This window comes from Typopeltis vanoorti, chromosome 19 (assembly GCF_054136105.1).
Source record: "Typopeltis vanoorti isolate ZY-2024b chromosome 19, IOZ_Tvanoo_1.0, whole genome shotgun sequence".
NCBI lineage: Eukaryota > Metazoa > Arthropoda > Arachnida > Uropygi > Thelyphonidae > Typopeltis > Typopeltis vanoorti.
This window is the reverse complement of record NC_143567.1, coordinates 36,537,915-36,558,774: the sequence shown is the minus strand read 5'-3', so window position 1 is coordinate 36,558,774 and position 20,860 is coordinate 36,537,915. Positions and strand designations below refer to the sequence as shown.

The window sequence follows — 20,860 nt, the reverse complement described above, 5'->3', positions numbered from 1 at the left end:
TAATAAAAAAACTAAAACTTTTCAAATGACTCTTGATAACTTCTTTTGATAAAAAAACTTGAAGTAAATAATGTAGATACAAGTATTTATTAAACATTTACTTTGCATTCATTTTTTATCTTTCCTAAAAAAGTACCATATAAAACGAATTATTAATACAGTAATCGATCATGGATGAATTGTAATTTTTACCATTGATTATTAGATTTGATTAATGCGATTATGATATACGCGGTAACAGCGAGGAATTAATTAACCGTGTTAATCAAGGGATACCTGTGTGCATATATATATATATATAAAATTCTTAATCCATCCATAGTACTAAGGTTCCCAAACCTTTCATGGATTGAAGTTGCATAATAATAATAAAAAGATAAGATTGGTGTGTTTGCAGTCGGACTGAAAAGAGATCGCAGGGTGCTGCTGCTCACGTTATAGCAGTCCCAACAGAAAGCAGAAGAATGATGGATGACAATTCAGTAGAGCGGTGTTCATAGAAGCACCTGTATATATATAAAAAAAATAAAACAGTGAACCGATAGATGAAAATAGTGGTCAAAGTGAGTGATGGAGGAATCACCACAGAAGAGCAATTCAATTCAATCAGCTGAATTGCTCTTCTGTGGACAGCATCAAGAATTTTTAGAGAGATTTTCAGTACATTAAATATGTCAACAGTATTTTAATGATGGAGGGGGAGGGTTGGGATCTGTACAGTGTGTCAGTAGCTGGTTAACTGAAAAATAGCATCTGAGCAGAAGAGAATACCCAGTTTTTAGGAGGCTGAGGAAGCTACTGATACAGTAATGCCAAGTAAATGCCAGTCCAAGGAGTGAGATCTAATCCTGTTTGATGATTTGTGCATTACTGAAGATAAGGGGAATGTGAGAAAAAAGGCAAGACTGCATTTTAGTAACACTGAAGGTGACCAGGTTATCTTTGTTCCACTGAAGAATGGTATGGAGAATTATGTTTAAGGAAGTGGTTGCAGATGAAGTTTGGAATGTCTGAGCACTGCATGGTTTGTTGAATGAGCACAAAAATTAATTGCATCTTCATCAAACCTGTGGACAGGATTAGTGGTGACTGAGAGGTCATTATGTATAGAAGAGGATAGGTGATGGAACAGAGCTGTGGAGAAGCTCAAGGAGCAGGAACCATCCACAACGACATGCTACCCTATTACACAAGGGTGGTAGGCAGACCAAAGGATGGAAATGAACTGAGCAGGCCTATATGCCAGACACAATCATATACTCTGGAAATATTAAGAGCAACATCATGTTTCTCCAAATCTTACCTTTCTATGGCATGTATCCAGTGACGGGTGATGTGGGCTAAGAGGTTTGTGAATCTAGAGTGATGAAATCCATACTGGGTGTTCAGTGATTAACTGGAAGGCCTGTAGGGAAAGGAGAAGTTTAAAGAGTAATAAGGCATGTCTGATGCCTTTAGATGTACAGGGCTGTATATATGCATGCTACACTGAAAGAATCAGTATGACTCAATGGGAAGCTTCCAGGAAACCAATGTGTTTGGGGTTCCAGGAGAAGTATAGTTGCAAAGCTGAATCTTAAAGAAATTCTACTTACCTGAAAGAGATCAACTAATTCAAGAAATAGTCAAAAAAGACAATATGTAACTAGAAAGTGAACCTGTTAAGTCTTTCTTCTATTGATCCTTTTTATGCTTTACTGTAATATGATTCAACTTTTCAGTATATGTGTTTATTAAAAAAAAAAAAAAGTTATTTTTCATTGTTATCAGGTTACTAACAATCCAGATGTATCTCTTATCAAATTTAACATAACTTACTTGAACAGACATATTCACAATACAAAACACTACTGTTACAATCAGATGCAATTATTCCTATTGTTTCACAATATTTATTTCAGTAAAATTCTATTATCCTATTCTGAAATATAAGAATGTTGTTTCAAATTTTGGTGGCTTCTCTTAAAAATTGCTAATTTTATTCACAAAGTAAGAGGGTATTTATGTATTGCGACTATTACAGCTGTATTTTGTTCATGTTCTGTTATATCTTGTTACCTTCCATTATGGCTGAAAGAATTTCTGCAGTTTATACTTAGAGAAAAATTATTATGCAAGTTAGACAATATTGGCAAATAACATTCTTACTGAAATGCTTAATAGAACTTTTGAAAATATAAACATGAAGTTTCATTTCATACATTTTGTTAAAGGTGAGTAATTTTGCATTTTCTAAATTTTATAAAGGATAAAGATGAGCCAAAAAGGCTTCAATCTGGCAAAATATGTAATACATACTGAGAGAATAAAGAATTCCTCATTTTTCACAACCAAATAAAATGAAACAGCTTCAAATTTTACCAGAGTTTATTATGTTGGTATTATGTACCTGTAGAGATTTCCCTTATGAAGAATATAACTCTGACGAGAGACTTCCATGATACTGAATAGAAGGTTTTTGCTCTCTTACTTCAGTGGTGTCTGATGAGAATAAACAATTCAAAACAGCTGTTGGGCCAATGAAATCTAATCACTGCACTAATAAAAGACAAATATACAGGCTCCTGGGCAGAGTGTGTCATTCAAGTAGTGAAAGCCAAGATACCTCCTATGCTGAAGGTTATATTCTCAAACTCCCTGGTAAAAATAAGTTTCATTTTATTTAGTCATAAAAAAAGATGGATCTTTAATATCCTCATTATGAAAAATCATCGTAAGTATTTTAAGTATACTGTTATATTTCATAGTAAGAAAAATAATAAGTTTTGTATTCCCGTCTTGAAACATAGAAATGTGATTTCTATCTTCAAAACTATAGGAGTCACTGTAATGCATAGCCTCATTGTAAGATTTACTTTGTCTATAAAATTTTGCATTTTTAAACCACCACCTTGACCTAAAACAACTGAAATCAGAAGTGTGGCAATCGCTCTTATTATAAAAATCATTACGGCCGAAAGTCAACACGTAACTCAGGGTCCAAGATGAATATTATTGGTCCATTTTATTCAATAGCACAAAAGTTGCTAAATTTGAATTCCAATAATAAAATAACTATCACTTTGAAAGCAATGCACACGATACACACAAAACTCTTCTACAGATGCTTCTATAATTAACATATGAAAATTGATTTTGATGAAATTGGAATATACAAACAGCCACCCTATCCCACTTCAGTTTAATTTAGGTTGAATTTCTCAGGGGAACTATAGTGGGATAGGGTAGCTGTTTTCTCTATAGAAAGGGTGTCATTCAACCAATTTGACCAAATTTGGGATATAGCTATTTTAAGTTATTCATGCTTGCCTGAAAATTTGTGCTGTGCATTATTGGCATGTCCATATTCAGCAATGTTCTCACAAAAAAAAAGTGCTGGGTAAGTTTTTCAAATGAGTAAATTTGCATCTGCTTCATTTATGGTGTTTGTAACAGCAAATCAAAAGCTACTGAGGAAAATTGAGCCATTTTGCAAGTTCAAAGTGATCTGCTTCTAGCAGTGTAACACCTGGGACAAATACTCAGCAAATACCTGCAACGCCTTGTTCGCTTAAACTCTTTCAGGAAAGATAAGTAAGGGGCATTTACATTCATTTCCAAGAACTACAGCATCTTGAAAAGGCTGATGAGCCATGAATGAACCGTTGTTGTTAGGAGCTTGAACATGAGATAAAGTAAATACACAACACATAATGGCTCGTACATCAAGTTCAAATATCTGAAGTTTTTATTTTTTTTTGCAGAATGAGCTTCCAGGCTTTTTGCAACAGGTTGTTCTTAATGTGCTGGCATGTGTATTTCTCTCATATAAATGATCTTTTTAAAGATCACTGCATTCAAATTCTTAAGTGTTTATATCTCCGTACCAGTTAGAAATCAGCCTCTGTTGATAATTTTTTTTGCTTAAAATCACTTTGGAAATCGACCATTGAAGTTTGGCTATTTCTCCTAGAGCACTCTACATATATAAGAGGGGATACCCAAAAATAACTGGAATTATATTTTTTTTATTTTAAAAAAATTTATTAAAGTTTATAATAACATATTCTAGTCTCCTTCAAAATACTCCATGTGTCAATACACTTGTCCAAACGTTTTTTCCACTGCTGGAAACAGTTCTGGAACTGTTTATGGCATATAGGGGCTTTACTTTCACTTTTTCCACATCAACGAATTGCTACCCTTTCATGGTTTTCTTTATTTGTGAGAATAAAAAAAAGTCACACGGAGAGAGATCAGGTGAGTAGGGAGGGTGGGGTGGGGATGCTTGTTTTGTTTCTGGATCATAACTGTAGCACCAAGACTCCTTAGCACCAAGCACCTTAGTAGATACACGTTTCATTTGCAAATCTTGTTAAAATTTGCTGGCACAAACTCCATGACAAATTTGTCTCTTCAGAAACTTGCTCAATGGTCTTTTGATGATTTTCATTGACTGACAAACCTTTTTGATGTTTTCATTTCTGCTTGTTGAAGTTCAACCAGATCATAGTTAGTCTTCAACTGATATGTCCATGTTTTGAAACAGGAAAATCACTGTTTTCCTGTTCCATAGACCTGCAATTTTACCTAAAGTGTTGTCCTTAAAGTCTTCCGAAGCAAGTGTAAGCTGCAGTTTTACCCAAAAGAAAATAAAATTTCATGCATAATCTTTGTTACTTGTGATAAGCCATTACAAAATCACCAAACTTGCTTGTAAGCACTAACAAAAAAGCAGCCAGAACAACAAACCAGTTTCCACAGGATGATGCCACTTGCCAGACTGGCATAGAAAACTGCACATTCACGATGCTTAGCATCATCATCAACATCATCTGTAACTAGAAAATGCAAGTGCCAAGTTCAGATTACAGTTATTATTGGGTACCCCCTCAATAGTTGCAAAATTTTTGCTATATCTGTATAATGGATATTCACAGATCTGACTAACACTCAGCATCACTTCACACAGGAAATAGACATCTCAAACAAGAATGAAGTCATCCTAATTGATATGAACCCAAACTTGAAAGGAAACAGCTGGCACATGTAAGATTATACAGGTTTATTACCTATATGTGGTTTTGAGCAATACAATATTCCAAACAGAATTTAATGACTGGGCAACATACTTAGCTTATGCATTTATTATGCCACAATATAAATAAAATTCAAGAAGTTGTATTAAATCAACCAATTACAGATAGATTAAAGTTCTAATAGATGTAAAATCAACGACTAAGAAAGAACAGACCCCAAATAATACCCTACAACAGGGATGGGGGAACTTGGCATGAGTGACAAACATGGCACACCAATGACTTTTATCGGGCAAGCAACCCAGGGCTCGCCTTAAAATTAATTAAATCCACTCTATATATATATAAAAAGATAAGCTGGAATTTGAAAAGTTTTCATGTTACGTTTTTTGTCTGGCATATAATATAACATATATTTTACATGTATTGGTGTGAGTAGTGTAATTATTTTTATATAAAAAATTTAAGGAAAATAACTTTTTTTTTACATAGAAAAATATTAAACGTTGCACTATTTTTATAGATTTTTTAATTATATAAGACAAAGCTAATATCGAACAAAATTGGCTGTTTTCAAGTCTTAGCAAGTAGTGCAAAATGAGGCCAACTCAGAAGTAGCGCAACAACAAGGCGACTCACGGCAAAGGTGAAGCAAGCTCCGAGCATCTGATCCAAAAATAACCAGCTTACCAGCCCGGAACTGGGGCACCATAGGCGACAGGGCGTGGCCCCCCTAGTAAATAAATACATATCCAACATCACCTGATAGGTTTTCATGTGCTTTGAATAAAAGACAATTTTAGAATCTATTGAATGAGATGGATTCAGTGTATAAAGGACTAATAATGTACAACAATGTTCATTGGCTTAGTCAAGATCTTGTTCTGAAATGATTTGTTGAATGACTGGATGAGATAAATCTCTTTTGACAACAAATGTCTTGTATGACATTTGTTGCATTAAATGTATGACATCATGTGAGTTTGTAAACTGATGTTTCTTGCAGATTTTTGCAAACATTTAAATGACTTCAACCTTAAACTACAGGGCTCTGGTAAGACTCTTGATGTTATGTTTGATGACAAAGGTATTTGAAATGAAACTAGGAGTTTTTGAGAGGTATGTAGACAGAGATTTAGACATTTTCCAAACCTAAAGAAATACATCAATGATCTCCAAAAGGATGACAAAAGAGACCACCAATGGTTTCTTCAAAAGCTATTTTGAAATTCCATTGTGTCAACTGTTGAGCAGTTCTAAGATTTGTTAAGTTCAGAGAATTAGAAGAGACTACAAAATTCATTAAGTTTTCAGACACTAGAAAATTGAATGAATTAAACTTGCAGATGTTTTCATGGATAAATATGGATGATTCTGAAATGCAGTTGAGTGAGTAAAGTGGCTCAATTTGGAGGCAGAAATTTGTTGACCTCAGAATTGACTTGGAAAATATTGAAAAGGAGTGATTAGAGATAGGAGTAACAGAGAGAGAAGTGCAGAAAACGAGGTACTAAGGACTTGGAATACTATTCCAGAAATTTTTGTATGTTTAAAAACCCTTGCAACATCATTACTATCCATTTTTGCATTCACATATTCTTGTGAATCATTGTTTTCAGTGATGAACTTTGTCAATTCTCATAATAGGAGTAGCCTTACAGATGAAACTAGTAATGCATGCATATCTCTAAAGGTTACAAAATATAAACCTGATATAAATTATTCAGTGATGCAGCAGCAGAAGTCTCATTGATGCTAAATAAATAAAATGTCCACTATTTTTCTTTCTCTAATTTCGATTTGATGTTTTCTGCTAAAAAATGCTAAAGATAAACTTCTGTTTAACATATTATGTAGGTAAAATAACATTTTATTTACCTGTAATTTTCATGTATTACTCGTAGTAAGGGATTAAGAATTAATAAAAGAATATCTTTAATTTTATTTTCTTTTATTGTGCTTTAGTCAAGTAAAATTATTATGAGATTGTGCACTGTAATATATTGGAAAAAATGTGAAAAAAAACCTTTTGCCTGATTGGTCTTTATAAAAAAATAAAAAATTTAGAATTATTGTGTACTCTTTAGTTACTGTTAAAAATTGCATCTTTAAATTTTGTGACTGAATATGGCACCTAGAATTATACTTAAAGGCAAATAAAAAATATCCACGCTATCAACAGGGTAGAAGGACTTAAGTAAAAATTCCATCACTAATTTTTACATCCATTCAATCTTAAATGACTTACAATAATTACTCTTACAATATTCTTTGATTTTACCGCTCTAGTGTGATTTTTGATTATTTGAAAAGGTTCTCCCAATACTTAAAAGACACCAAATAATAATATGTTCCCCAACATTTCAGTTGGCACATGACAAAATTTTGCATCAAAGCTTTAGCAATTTTGGCAAGCACACTTAAAAAGGTTGCCTATCCATGCCCTAGAATAAACAGAATTAAAAGAAAACTACTACTTCTAGAAACATATAAAAACAAACTGGTCTGTCATGATGCTTACTGCACATTCATTAACATTATACACTGCTTGGAAAGAAGTAATAGACAGTCTCATGGACAAGGTGCATCATGCCATGTAATGAGTTACATGTTTATAGACAGTATAAATTGGAGGGATATGATGCTTCCAAGTCAGTGCAACTGTGTCTGGGTGAAATGGCTGTGACAAGGGAACTAACAGAGTTTGAAAAGAAGCGTTGTGATAGTATGCCATGTTGTGGACATATCTGTTTGGAAAACTGTTGACAAATTGAGCCAACCCAAGCCAATAATCAGTGATACCAGACTGAGATGGAAGCACAGGGAGTCAACTGCAAGTGCTACCCTCAGTGGATGACTCACCACACTCAATGAATGTGACCATAGAGTGATATGAAGGATAATATGTAAAACTATAAATATATGGCACTGACCAGAACATGAATCTGCACAAAAACATTTAGAACTGAGATCATAACATGAGTTTCATATGGAAGGACCACAATATGCAAGCCCCACATTACCTGAACCAACATGCAGCATTGTCATCATCAGTGATGCAAAGAGCGTGTGTATACAGTGGGACATGGAAGCTTAGAAAATTGTGTTGTGGAGTGACAAATCATGCTACATCCTCCAGTGAGAAGGTGCATGGGTGCAACAGATGCCCAGTGAATGTCTCTTACCAGAGTGCATAACCCCAATGACTGGCCTTCACAGAGCCCTGACTTCGACCTATTGAACATCTGTGGGATGAACTGACTGCCTCAACGGTCCAGAACCTCGTTGCATACCTACAGGAAGAATGGTTCAAAATTCTCATTGATTGCTACTGTATGCTTGTGTATGGAAAGCATGCCCTGTAGAATTGTTTTAGCCATCACAGTGAAAGGAGGTCTTACATCTTATTACAATGGGCACCTTTCCAAGCAGTGTACATTTAAACAGAAAACTAAATGGTTACAAAACAGACAAGATCAGTTTAACAAAATCAGAAAGCCATCAAGATATGAAAAATAATGCATAAAAGAAAGCAAAAGAGAGAGAGAGGATATATATACAATTGATTCTTGAACAACGCGGAGAGGTTAGGGGACACCGATCCCCAGCATTGTTCGAAAATCCGCTAACTTTTGACTCCCCAAAAACTTAATTACTAATAGCCTACTGTTGACCGGAAGTCTTACCAATAACATCAGCAGTAGATTAACACATTTTGTATGTGTATGTATTATATACTATATTCTTACAATAAAGTAAGCTAGAGAAAAGAAAATGTTATCAAAGAAATCATAAGGAAGTGAAAATACACTTACAGCTGTACAGTATTTATCAATACCATAAATTTCCGTTGTCTGTTTACATGATGAATCTTATGTCTATGAGTACCTAAATCAATATTGTCGTATATGATACAAAACGCTGTAGATGTTATACAAATTATTAACACTAGACATCAAACATGAAAAGATCATGTGAAAAAGAAATTCATATTTATTTACAGGTATAACGATTCATGCACTGATAACAAAGCAGCAGCAACATGATTGCTTTATGGTAGCCTAGTGCAATCGATACGATTGCTTCGGGGTAGCATAGCCTATACATGAATGAGTGAATTATTATAAAATTTTCATTTTATGGTAACTAATTTAGCTAATTAATAACAGTTAATTTTATGCTGTTATGATTTAATACTGCATCTTTACATTTGTTCACATCTTTCGACTGCAAATTTCTTCAAGGTCAACTGTATATATATATATATATATTTTTTTTTTTTTTTAAAATCTTGCAAACATACTTTATGTATGGCTTCAAATACTATCGGAATCAAATATACTATAAATTAAAAGAAAAAAAAAGAATATGTCTGAAATGATTTTTAAAACGATAAGAAACCACAGATGTTCTAGAGCTGGTTCACATAAGCAACACTGCAAAAATTCAATTTATGATGGTTTACTGAATCAACTTTAAAAATATCACATAGTATGCACTGACTGGTGCCTTTACTTTGTACATGTACTAAGTGCCTTCAAACCAACAGCCCAATCTGAATTAAATTTGCTATCACCTTTGCCAAACTTATATGTACAGATTATCTATTAGGCTCATGTATATATGTGCATCACTATTGTGAAATGGTAGTTCAAATTTTACCAACACACTTTAAGTATGTCATTGGCCAAGCTACCTGGGAATCAGCACTGCCTAGACTTAATAGCAACAAATGTTCAAAGAAACAACTCCAGAAGATAAATTTAATAATTACTTTATTACACTACAATCAGTGAAGTCATGAAGAAAATAAATTATCTCACTGATAAAATAGCATTGCTAAAGAATCGAGTATTTGATCTATTTTTTTGCCCTAATATGAAGTCAGAAATATGAGTCAACTCGGGTATACAATATAATAAGTGTCAACACTGCGAGGTGTCAGATTTTTCAGATACTTTGATTCATATTTGTATCCTAATACTGATGGGTAGCATGTTTTTCTGCAGAATTTAAGAAGACTGTAATAAGAGGATATAAAATTGATCTAAAAAATTATAGAATTATCTCCATTCTCTAGTCACAAACATTAGACAATGTGTATTAAAAAGTTTAATTAGTGAATTTTTTTTTTATTTTTAAAAAATTATGAAGACAATTATTATGTTATTGTAAAACTTCAGCTTAATATAAACCAAAATAATCACCCAATGTTTCTATCTTCATATCGAGATCATTTCATTTGAAGTATACACATATATACAAAGAAACAAGCTATGTTACAATCCATAATATATATGCTAAAGTGAACTTTTGGCAAGACAAGGAAACTTTTCCAAAGCCAGTTCGTAATCACAAAAAAATGCTCTGCTAAGCTTGGCAAATTTAGCTTAGAATCTGCAAATCAGCATAAACTAACTCCACAATTTCCTGATTTACAAGCTTTTGACATGGTATTCCTGAAATTTTACAGAAAAAAAACAAAGACCTAGAAGACATATTCAGCAGTTTAAAAGTTATGCAAGTTATTTACTGTCTATATCACAAACAGTAAAAATAAATTCTTTAAATTTTAACTTAAGAAAACTGTTGTAATCCTTACAATAGTTTTCTAAGTTAAATTAGAGCGCCTGAAATTCTGTTCTTGGATCAAGAACTGGATCCAGAGGTATTCACAAGAATACATACTAATTTTATTACTGCAAATATTTCAACTAGAAACTAACTGGTCATCATCAGTGCATCAGCATAATCACAAGGTCAAGCTAGAACAAGGAATGTTAATCCTATTAACAGAGCTGAGCCAAGTGCTGGATGGTTACAATAAAATAAGATTACAATTACAGCCCAAATTTAAATTAAGTAATTTGAATTAAAATTAAATTTATTTAAATAAATAAAGTGTTTACTAAGTTCAGTGTAAGTGCCTCCATTCTTATTTTGGACAAACAATCCTGTTTGTCCCAAACTTCTGTTGAAAAATAACTAGAATTTCATTCTCATATATAGCAAGCATGTTCTCCCCACATCTTTATTTATTTAAATAAATTTAATTTTAATTCAAATCTTTTTCTTTTCAGCCATTTTCCGTCCACTGTTGGACAAAGGCCTCCTCCAGTTCTTTCCACCTTTCTCTGTTCTTGGCAATGGTTGACCAATCTTTTCCAACAAAATCTGACAGTTCATCACTCCACCTTCTTTTAGGATGTTCTCGGCCTTGTTTCTCTTCTTTTGGAATCCAGTTCGTTAGTATGGTAGACCATCACTCATTTTCTCTTCAGGATAGATGTCCAGCCCATTTCCAATTTAGGCGCTTATGGTGAAGAATGATGTCAGTGATGTGAGTCTGGCTTCTTATTCAGGTGTTTCGCTTCTTATCTTTTAATGTGATGCCTAGCATCAACCTCTCCATTTTTCTTTGAGTTGTTAGTTTATTTGCCAGTGCTTTTGTAAGCGAACAAGTTTCACAACCATATGTGATGACTGGAAGTATGCACTGGTTAAATGTCTTCCTTTTTAAACAGAGTGGGACATCATTGTTTTGAAAAATGCTTTTCAATTTTCTGAATGCAACCCAGGGAAGTTTAACTCTATTTATTTCCTTTTGGAGTCCACAGTTTAGATCAAATCACTTCAAAAATTCAAATCACTTAATTTAAATTTGTATCATAAATGTAATCTTATTTTATTGTAACCACCCACCGGGTGGCATCTGGCATGTGACCCAGCTTTGTAAATAGGTTTAACATTCCTTGATCTAGCTTCACCTTGTGATTATGCTGATGGACTAATGCTGACCAGTTAGTTTCTGATTGAAATATTTGCAGTAATAAAATTATTATATATTCTTGTGAATGTGCATGTTTAATAAATCATGTTTTATTATGCCACAAGTACCATTAAAAATTTGACTGATACAGATTGTTTATAATCTATATCAGAAACTGTGACCTCTAATTATCAAGTAAATTTAACACCCTTACAGATGATATTGCCTTGCTTCAATATTCTGTAGATGAATCACAACCAACAGTAAATGGAAAATTTGAAATAGCAAATTTACTTGTGATGCAATAAAAAAAAAAATGCAATTTCTGTAAATTTCATTGCAAATTATTTCTGATAATAAAGCCAGTTTTCCCATATGTTATTGATGTCTGTAACTAATATTAAACCAAATTGTAATGGGATGGAGAATGAAAACAAGTGCAATTATTTAGAACTAAATACCAATAATTAGCTCAGGAAATTGTACATTACAGATGGGGTAGGAGTTTACTAAGTGCATTTTTTTTTAATATTTAGCATTGTTATATTTAAAGCATATTTCACATGAAAATAACCTGTATTACATTCCTATATTCTATGCCAGGGCTGAATATGTCCCTCTACACTGACAACTTCAAATCTCTCTAGAAATCAATCAATACACATTCTTACTTCATTGGCTGAATGAATAATATTCTCCAACCAAAATGCATTGGGAATGGATCTCACGGTAGGCTTAGATCTTTATGAATATCTTTAGGTGGTAGATGAATTCCACTGTCTTCAATAAGAAAGATAGTGCAAGATCATCCTATTATTTGAGGCTCAAAAGATGTTTAAAGAAGTCCCATGTTTAGTCTCTAGAATAGATTTTTAGGATCATGTAACCCCTTAACCCATGTACTGTATTTAATGTCTGAAAGATATGCAACCTTTCATGCATGAAATTCACAAAAAACAGTCAACATATATTAAGGTATTACAATAAGGATTAAATATACCTCAATAAATATTTTATCCCTCAGAAATGTATACATCTAAAGCAGGGGTTGAAAAACTATGGCCCACTGGCCTCATCCAGTGTCCACCTATTATACAGCCCACAAGCTAAGAATTAGTTTTAAATGAATTTTGTGACACAATCACAAAACTTCTGTTTCAATATCCATAGTATAGTGTGAATGTGCTGCAGCCATGCCCATTTGTTTGCACAACCATAAGTTGTGCTCTTGTCTCCATATATGCCATCAAAGCTGCTTGCACTCGATGCTAATTTATGTTTTGAGTGTCATACAAATCACGTGTTTACAGTGGTGAATACTGGTACATATTTAATTATGTTCAAATTCATTAGCTTGAAAATGGCATTTTTGAAGATACCTAAAATCTTGTTCCAGATCAGCCTCATCTGATGAGTATTTGCAACTGATTTATGGCTGAGAACAGTACCTCTGAACCCCCCAGTTAAGCACAAATGTCACAAAAATAAATAAAATACTTCTGACCTGCTAAAAATATGCTTGTACACAATTATATTCTGTATTTTATAAGAAAAAATTATGTAAAGTTTGTCTTCTATAAGTACAGTAGATGATATACTTGATTTTACTGCTTAGCCTGTATTCTTACACATTTTCAATAAAAACTCCAGCACCTTTACACTCCGTGCTTATTAGTGTATGGCGCACTTATGTCTAAATTTATGTTTTGAGTGTCATACATATCATGTGTTTACATTGGTGAATATTGATACATATTTGATTATATTCAAATTCATTAGCTTGGAAATGGCATTTTTGAAGATATCTAAAATCTTGTTCCAGATCAGCCTTATCTGATGAGTATTTGCAACTGATTTATGGCTGAGAACACTACTTCTGAACCCCCCCCCCAGTTAAGCACAAATGTCACCAAAAAAAAAAAAAACTTCTGACCTCCCAAAAATATGCTTGTACACAATTATATTCTGTATTTTATAAGAAAAAATTATGTAAAGTTCGTTTTCTAACATATAAGTACATGATATACTTGATTTTACTGTTAGCCAATGAAACAAATTATTTACTATCTGGCCTTCCTCAGAAAAAGTTTACCGACTGTCATCTAAGCGATTGCTGTTCATGAATAGAAGAGCAAGACAACAAACGCATAATACCAACACACAAAAAGAATTATTCAATATAACAGATTATTTCCCAAAAACGTTCAGTAATCTAGCCTATAATAAAAATACACCAATCCATACGGATATATGAACAAAGAACTTGAATACTAGAGCTTTGAAAAATGAAAGATAGAAATGTAAACTTAAGTGAAATAAATTTATTAGCTGTAAAATTTTTGCCTAATCTTCAGTACAATAAAAATTGAGCACAAAATAAATGATAAAAGCAATTTCAAAAAGCATTCTACAGCATCAGTAAGGCAACACTCTCTCTGACAGATGATCAATGAATTCCCAATTATTAAAAAAAAAAACTACAATAAGATAATCCAGAATTTGCAAAATTTTCCATAAAGGAGATAACTGTCATATCTGTTTAATTTGGTTTGTACAGAAAGGCTTCACAGCTCTCCTTATATAACCACTCTATAAGGAATCTACTTTTATGTAAAGGTTCAGTTTTCTTCCAAAGGACTATGGTTAGTCAAAGTATTCACAGAATTTCAGGAATATATTCAGAAATTTCTTTAATATACAGGAGTGGAATATGAGTGATATCTTCAGGAGAGACTGGTATCTTATAGCTGTTAAAGGCTTTCTTGATAAAGGATTCAATTAAAGCCATTTTTCATAAAAGCAGATTTGATATATTTAATTTTTGAACATATTGTTATAGTTCTAAAACCTCTTAAAGTTGCAGTATCATTTCATCCTCTCAGAAAGATTTCTACCTTCCTTTCTTCATCTAAACACAAGCTTTCTCCACGTAGTCTTTCAGGTCTCTACCAGATCCCTGGCTCATGTGGTTTGTCGTACTTTGAAGTCTGGCAGATCTACAGCCATAAGTCATGAAGAACATAAATCTTATATCTAGTATCTTAAAGCTGAGCAATCTAGCCTAACAGCAAACTTATTTTCATTACCCTTAGGTATACTGTATCAATCAATCTTTTCTGAGATTTTAAATCCTCTTTTCTTTTAACAAATCTATTGATACAGGCTGATATTGATGTTTCACTTTCAGATGCCTGTTTTCCATTTTCAGAAGTTTTGATGGACCTATAGCACTATTAAACAAAATCTCTGAGCAAACACATTGTCAGTCATCTTTTATACATGAAACCAAATAGTCCTTTGGAAGAAAACTAAACTTACATAAAAGCAGATTCCTTATAGTGTGCTTATATAGGGAGAGCTGTAAGGCCTTTCTGCACTGACTAGACTTAAATAGATCTAACAGCCTTCAGTTATCTCCTTTATGGGAAATATCAATTTTATGCAAATTCCTGTTTATCTTATTGCATTTTTTTAATAATTGGGAATTTATTAACATCTCATCTTACATATATTGTCATGCTTTTTGAAAATGATTCTTTTATTGCAATTTATTTTGTATTCCATTGTTATTATACTGAAGATGCCTATGATACTGGGTGAAAATTTTGCAGCTAATAAATTTATTTCACACGTTTAAGTTTATCTTTAATTTTTCAAAGTATGTCAGCTTATGTACCATATTGAAGCAGTACTAAAGCTACAATAAATACTGATAGTCTGTTTAGAATAAATGTAAATACATTAGCAAATATCATTGTAATGGATATGCTGTTATATGGGGTCTCTTCATATGTATGTATTTTATATATTTTTTTTTGCAGCTACAATGTATTGCACTATTTTGTTGTACGTGTGTGTACACTACAACTACTTTATATGGTACTATTTTGCTGTACATGTTTATAAACAGTTGGAATTTTGCACATCAGCTGTTGCTCTTGATGCCATAAAATTTTGTCTGAAATCTGAAATTTCATTTGATGCAAAACGTTCTAGCAGTAACAACCTCCTAAGAGGGGGAGGGGGTCAAATATGCATCACAGAAAAACCAAATATCTTTTTAAGCTACTATGCTGCAGAGATAAAGCAAAGAAAATTGTAATGCACATACTGAAAATCTGGTGCAATAGAAATCACTACTTTCTAGAGAAGTGTTGTTGAACTGTTACACAAAAATTGTAAGAGGGGATTTCTCAGTGTATAGACATAACTTTACTAGATGTAGTTACTGAAAAAGATCTTCCACAAATGTAAAATACTATCTCTTGCAGCTACCTATCATTGCTAGGAAATGTGACTCACTGGTTATTATGGTACAGTAAGTGCATTAATATTACTGTAAGCCGCATAAGTTAGATTTCTCTTTTAAAACAGAAATTAGTGAAACTACTACTAATGTTAATCTAAATATGTAACTACAGCAGCTGAAAGTGCACAGAAACATAAGAGTGATTAAAATATTTTCTACTTCTCAGAAGATATATCATCATCTCTGGGATTGGAAAGAAGAAAAAAAAAACACAAATACAATCCTTTCTGCACAGCATTTGGATTCATGTAAAAGATGATTGACAATGTGTTGTTTGTTCAGAGATTTTGTTTAATAGTGCCATAGGTCCATCAAAACTTAAGGCATCTGAAAACAAAACATCATCACCAATATCAGCGTGTATCAACAGATTTGTTTAAAAAAAAAAAAAAAGAGGATTTAAAATCTCAGAAAAGACTGACAGAGTATACCTAAGGGTAATGAAAATGAGTTTGATGTTATAAAGAATCATTTTTGATATTTTGCATTGCAAAATAAATAATCACTACAGGATAAAGACAGGAGAAAAATGTTAATAAAATAAAAACAAAACCATTTTCTAATGATGACATTTTTCAAATTGCATAATTATGATGAGAATGTACTCATTGGCAACTTAAAAAAATGTCAGATTTATGTGCTTTCACTGGATGAGTTGATATTGTTACAGTCCTGTTGCTTATCTATATTAGGTACATAGATCAGGAGAAAAAAAAAATTAAACAAGAATTTTTGAAGTTGCTTAGAATTTTGGAGTCTTAACTAGCTATGAATTTTTTGAGCATCCTAGGATTATTTCTTAAGTGTTAATTTAAAAATTATGGACTGCTTCAGATTTGTGCTGATGGAATGGCTAACATGCTTAGTAAACAAACAGAATTAGTTGCAAAAAAGAAATAAGTAAAGGAAAATATAGAAAACATATGTTGTGTGATACACCAAGAAATGTTTCTGTGCTGAATTGAATTTGGTATTAACAACAGGAGTGGACTTAATAAAATATGCTATTTAAAACAGCATATTTTATAAAGTCCAGCTCTCTTAATTGAAGACTACTTACAATATCATGTGATGAAATGGGCTCCTCTCATAAAACATTACTATATATGGAAGATCAGTTGCTTCCATGGGGTTGAATATTAAGATTATGAAATGGAAGCATAATTATATATTAAAAGAAAAAGAAAAAAGCTGATTTTGTGAATTTCTTCAAAAACAGATTGGAACGCAAACTTATGTTACCTTGCAGATAATATTTTAACTTTCAATAGCTTTAACTTATTGGGGGGGAACTGAAAAGTTCTGATAAATAATTAGAACAAAAATGATATTAAAGCAACTGATATAACCACAAGAAAGAACATATCTTAAAACTCTTTAACTCCCCCCATGTGTCATCAATTTGTAATAATTTGTTCTTTTAGGATATATAAAACATAGCAGAGATTTTGAAGAAATTTGAAGACAGAGGTGCACACTGTCATCAACTTTTTTGTGAAGTCCACAACCAAGATTCGCTAAACTTTGTGTGAGACTTTAGGAGACTGTGTCCCAGCATAGCCAACAATTATCAGATGGGTGGCCAAGTTTAAAACTGGGCATCCTGAGATAACAGAAGCACCCAGGTCAGGAAGACCTTCCACAGTGATCACATCTGAAAACATCAATGCAATGCATGCCATGATCCTTGATGACAGAAAAATACCAGCCAAAAACATCGGAAAGGCTCTGGTAATATCAAGGGAACAAGTTGGGGTCATTATCCACTATCTGGACATGCAGAAGCTCTCAGTGAAGTAGGTCCCCAAATGTTTGAATGCTGACCAAAGGAGAGAATGTGTGCTGTCATCTCAAGGGATTTGGGGTCATTTTGAGAAATCAAGTGCAAATTTTTTTTGGCTCATATTGTGACTTTTGATGAAACACAGCTTCATCACTATGACCCAGAGACCAAACAAGTCAATGGGGTGGAGACAAAGATTCTCCACAGTCAAAGTAGTTCTGACAGCAAAAGTCAGCAGGAAATGTTCTTGCCATTCTTTTCAGATATGGATGGTGAAATTCTTATCAAGTTCAAAAATAGGTGAAACTGTTACAGCAGCAGTTTATTCAATAGCTCTGAAGGATAAAAACCATGGGAAACTGAGCAAAGGCATGTTGCTTTTGTAAGGCAATGCACCTGCTCACAAAACAAAACAGACAGTACACATCTTGGGCTTTCAATGTCTGCCTCACCCAACTTAATTGCCAGACCCGGTCCCATCTGACTATTTCCTATTCCCAAATTTAAAGAAACAAAATTTAACACAGATGAAGTCATAAATGCAGCTGAGGACCAGTTTGTGTAACAAGGGAAACTTTTTCTTTCCCAGAGGATTGCAAATGATGATACAGCAGCATTGTAACAAGTGTATAACACTTCGTGGGGAATATGTAAAGTTATGTGGTTTTACCTCAATTCCTTCATGGTGATTCCACAACTTTTCAGCACACCGTTGTATCTCTTCATGGAACACAGAAAATGATATCAACAGTATAATCAAACTTAGGCCTATTGGAATAGGTCTAAGTTCGATTCTTGTCGTGACAGGAGGAATCTTTATGTGAACTTTTTCAATCGAAGGTGAGTTAGCCGATCTCATGCGGAGGTAGCAGGGTTTTTTCTCCTGGAAACTCTGGTATTTCATCTTGCATACAGACAAATCGGCCCTTCAGAACACACGTAATTTCCAGTGTGTGTAAAAAATACTAGTTGTGGTGGTGGGCGGTAGATGGAGATGATTGGTAGTAGAGGTTCGGTGTGGTGGAGACAGTTGTATAGGTGTCCTCCACTGATGAGTCTTCGGACTCCTTGGAGGTGTCACGAATAATAATGAAATGGGAGGGGGGGGGTATCAAACTTTGGATGCAAACAATTGAAAATACTGCTTTGCTATGTTCAATGCTTTAACTGACCAAATGAATGCGACAGAAAAGAGGAAGATTAGAATTCTAAATTCTAATCAACTAAAAGCGATTACCTGAAAGGTTGTTACTCAAGTTTCATGACTATTTTCCTTCAAGACTTGACAGAAAGGGGTTTTTTTGTGAATTTTGAACCCAATCAATTTTAGAGAGACAAATGTTCTAGCTATAAATGAAGATATATTGGCAGATCTTTCTTCAGACATAACTGAAAAATTTCATAAACAATTTATAACTTTATCGATAAATTTTGGGTAAAAATTTATGGGAAGATGGCATTTAGGATACAATTCCATTTTCAATGCACTTAAGGTGGAAATGGATTTTAGTCACTGCAACCGTAACGATATCGAAATAGGCTGAATTTTACTAATTAATCTCTAACAAACATTGATAATTTATGTTGTCCGATACTTGCTTGTTCATTTTTCTGAATTTTATGAGTGAATACTTTTATTACATTGATTTTCAGAGCAATTTTGTTACTTTTATCATTTGTTTTCTTGATTAAAAAATATTTCACGTAAGCATGATTGGCATGTCCTTTAAAATAATTTACGAAAATTTTCATGGGGATTCCGTGATAAATACTTTTAAAATACCTAAGTAGGGTTTCGCGGTATCAAAACTTAACTGTTCTAGAGAATAATGTAATACTTCAAGGCGAAATGGCGCACGCATGCATAGACTTATCAACCACCACACAAAATATATTTGCACAAATTAAATACTAAAGGAAGCGAAGGGGATGAAATGTTCTTTTCCTAATTTTATTTCAATTAACTTGTTTCCTGGGAGGGGGAATTGTAGAAAGTATACTTAACCATCAAGATGGTGCGGCCTATTTCTTCATAGTAGCATTCCCTCTGCTGTCTGATTTCACTGTTTCTCTCCTCCTTTTCCTTTTATTTATATATATTTTTTCTTGTTTTTAAGGTTGAAAACCTAAGTGAGCATCTATACAGTTCCAGTTCGCGTAAATTAATACTGGTCGGCCATCTTAAGCCTAAAATGGGATTTATAAATCCCACAGTATTAATTAACGCAAATGCATGCCTGTGAGAGCTTAATTACTAAAGAGTAAACCTACCTAGTATATGATTTCTTAATTTGCTTTCTTAGTTTTCAAACATCATTGCATTTAAAATTTCTGACAATTCTCTTCAAAGACTGCCACCTTCGAAACAACAAAGATGGCAACAACTCAAAACCCGCTAACTTCGATAAAGCGCTGTATTCTTACACATTTTCGATAAAAACTCTAGCGCCCTCGCACTCCGTGCCCATCAGTATATGGCGCACTTACGTCTGAATTTATTTAATATCAGGGGCTACGCCTTTGAGCATCGCAATAGAAATGTCTCAGCTGATCATCAAAATTAATTTGTCAAAAGCCAATTCAAAAATCTTTCCTTTGACATCTTTAAATATTTTTTTTACTTTCCAACTGCAGAATTCTGACATCCATCCTTCGTTTGGATATGAACGCCTATTTGTTACGTTATTGGTACTGTTCCGCAAAACGTAAACACCACTTAGAAAATGGGGTGAAACTCGTACAGTTTGCGATGAAGCAGGACAAAATTTGGTAGGGTGTGTACAATAGAATAATACTGATATGAGGAGACGACGAGAAACACATAATGGGTTTAACCGACATTACATAGTCGTGTATAAGAATTTCCAAAAAAAAAAAAAAAATTACAGTACAGAAGTCAGAACAATAGGTAGCACTTCATGGGCTTGTGTGTAATACATATGGAAACCTCCGTGGCTCAGTCGGTATGGAGGTAGCCTTTT

The 20,860-nt window shown here is 33.3% G+C and overlaps 1 protein-coding gene across 2 annotated transcripts in view; it reads right to left on the bottom strand.

Annotated features, from left to right (window-relative positions):
- Window positions 1-20,290, bottom strand: part of LOC150095999 (uncharacterized) — a 161,749-nt gene extending 141,459 nt beyond the window's left edge. Inside the window, exon 1 of one of the 2 annotated variants that reach the window (XM_090409092.1) lies at window positions 20,151-20,290. The gene's annotated coding sequence lies outside the window, so the exon portion shown is untranslated. Of the gene's footprint in view, window positions 1-19,884; window positions 19,944-20,150 lie in introns of those variants that run through there. The other variant, XM_090409093.1, reaches the window with a different exon arrangement.
- Between the last annotated feature and the right edge of the window lie 570 nt (window positions 20,291-20,860).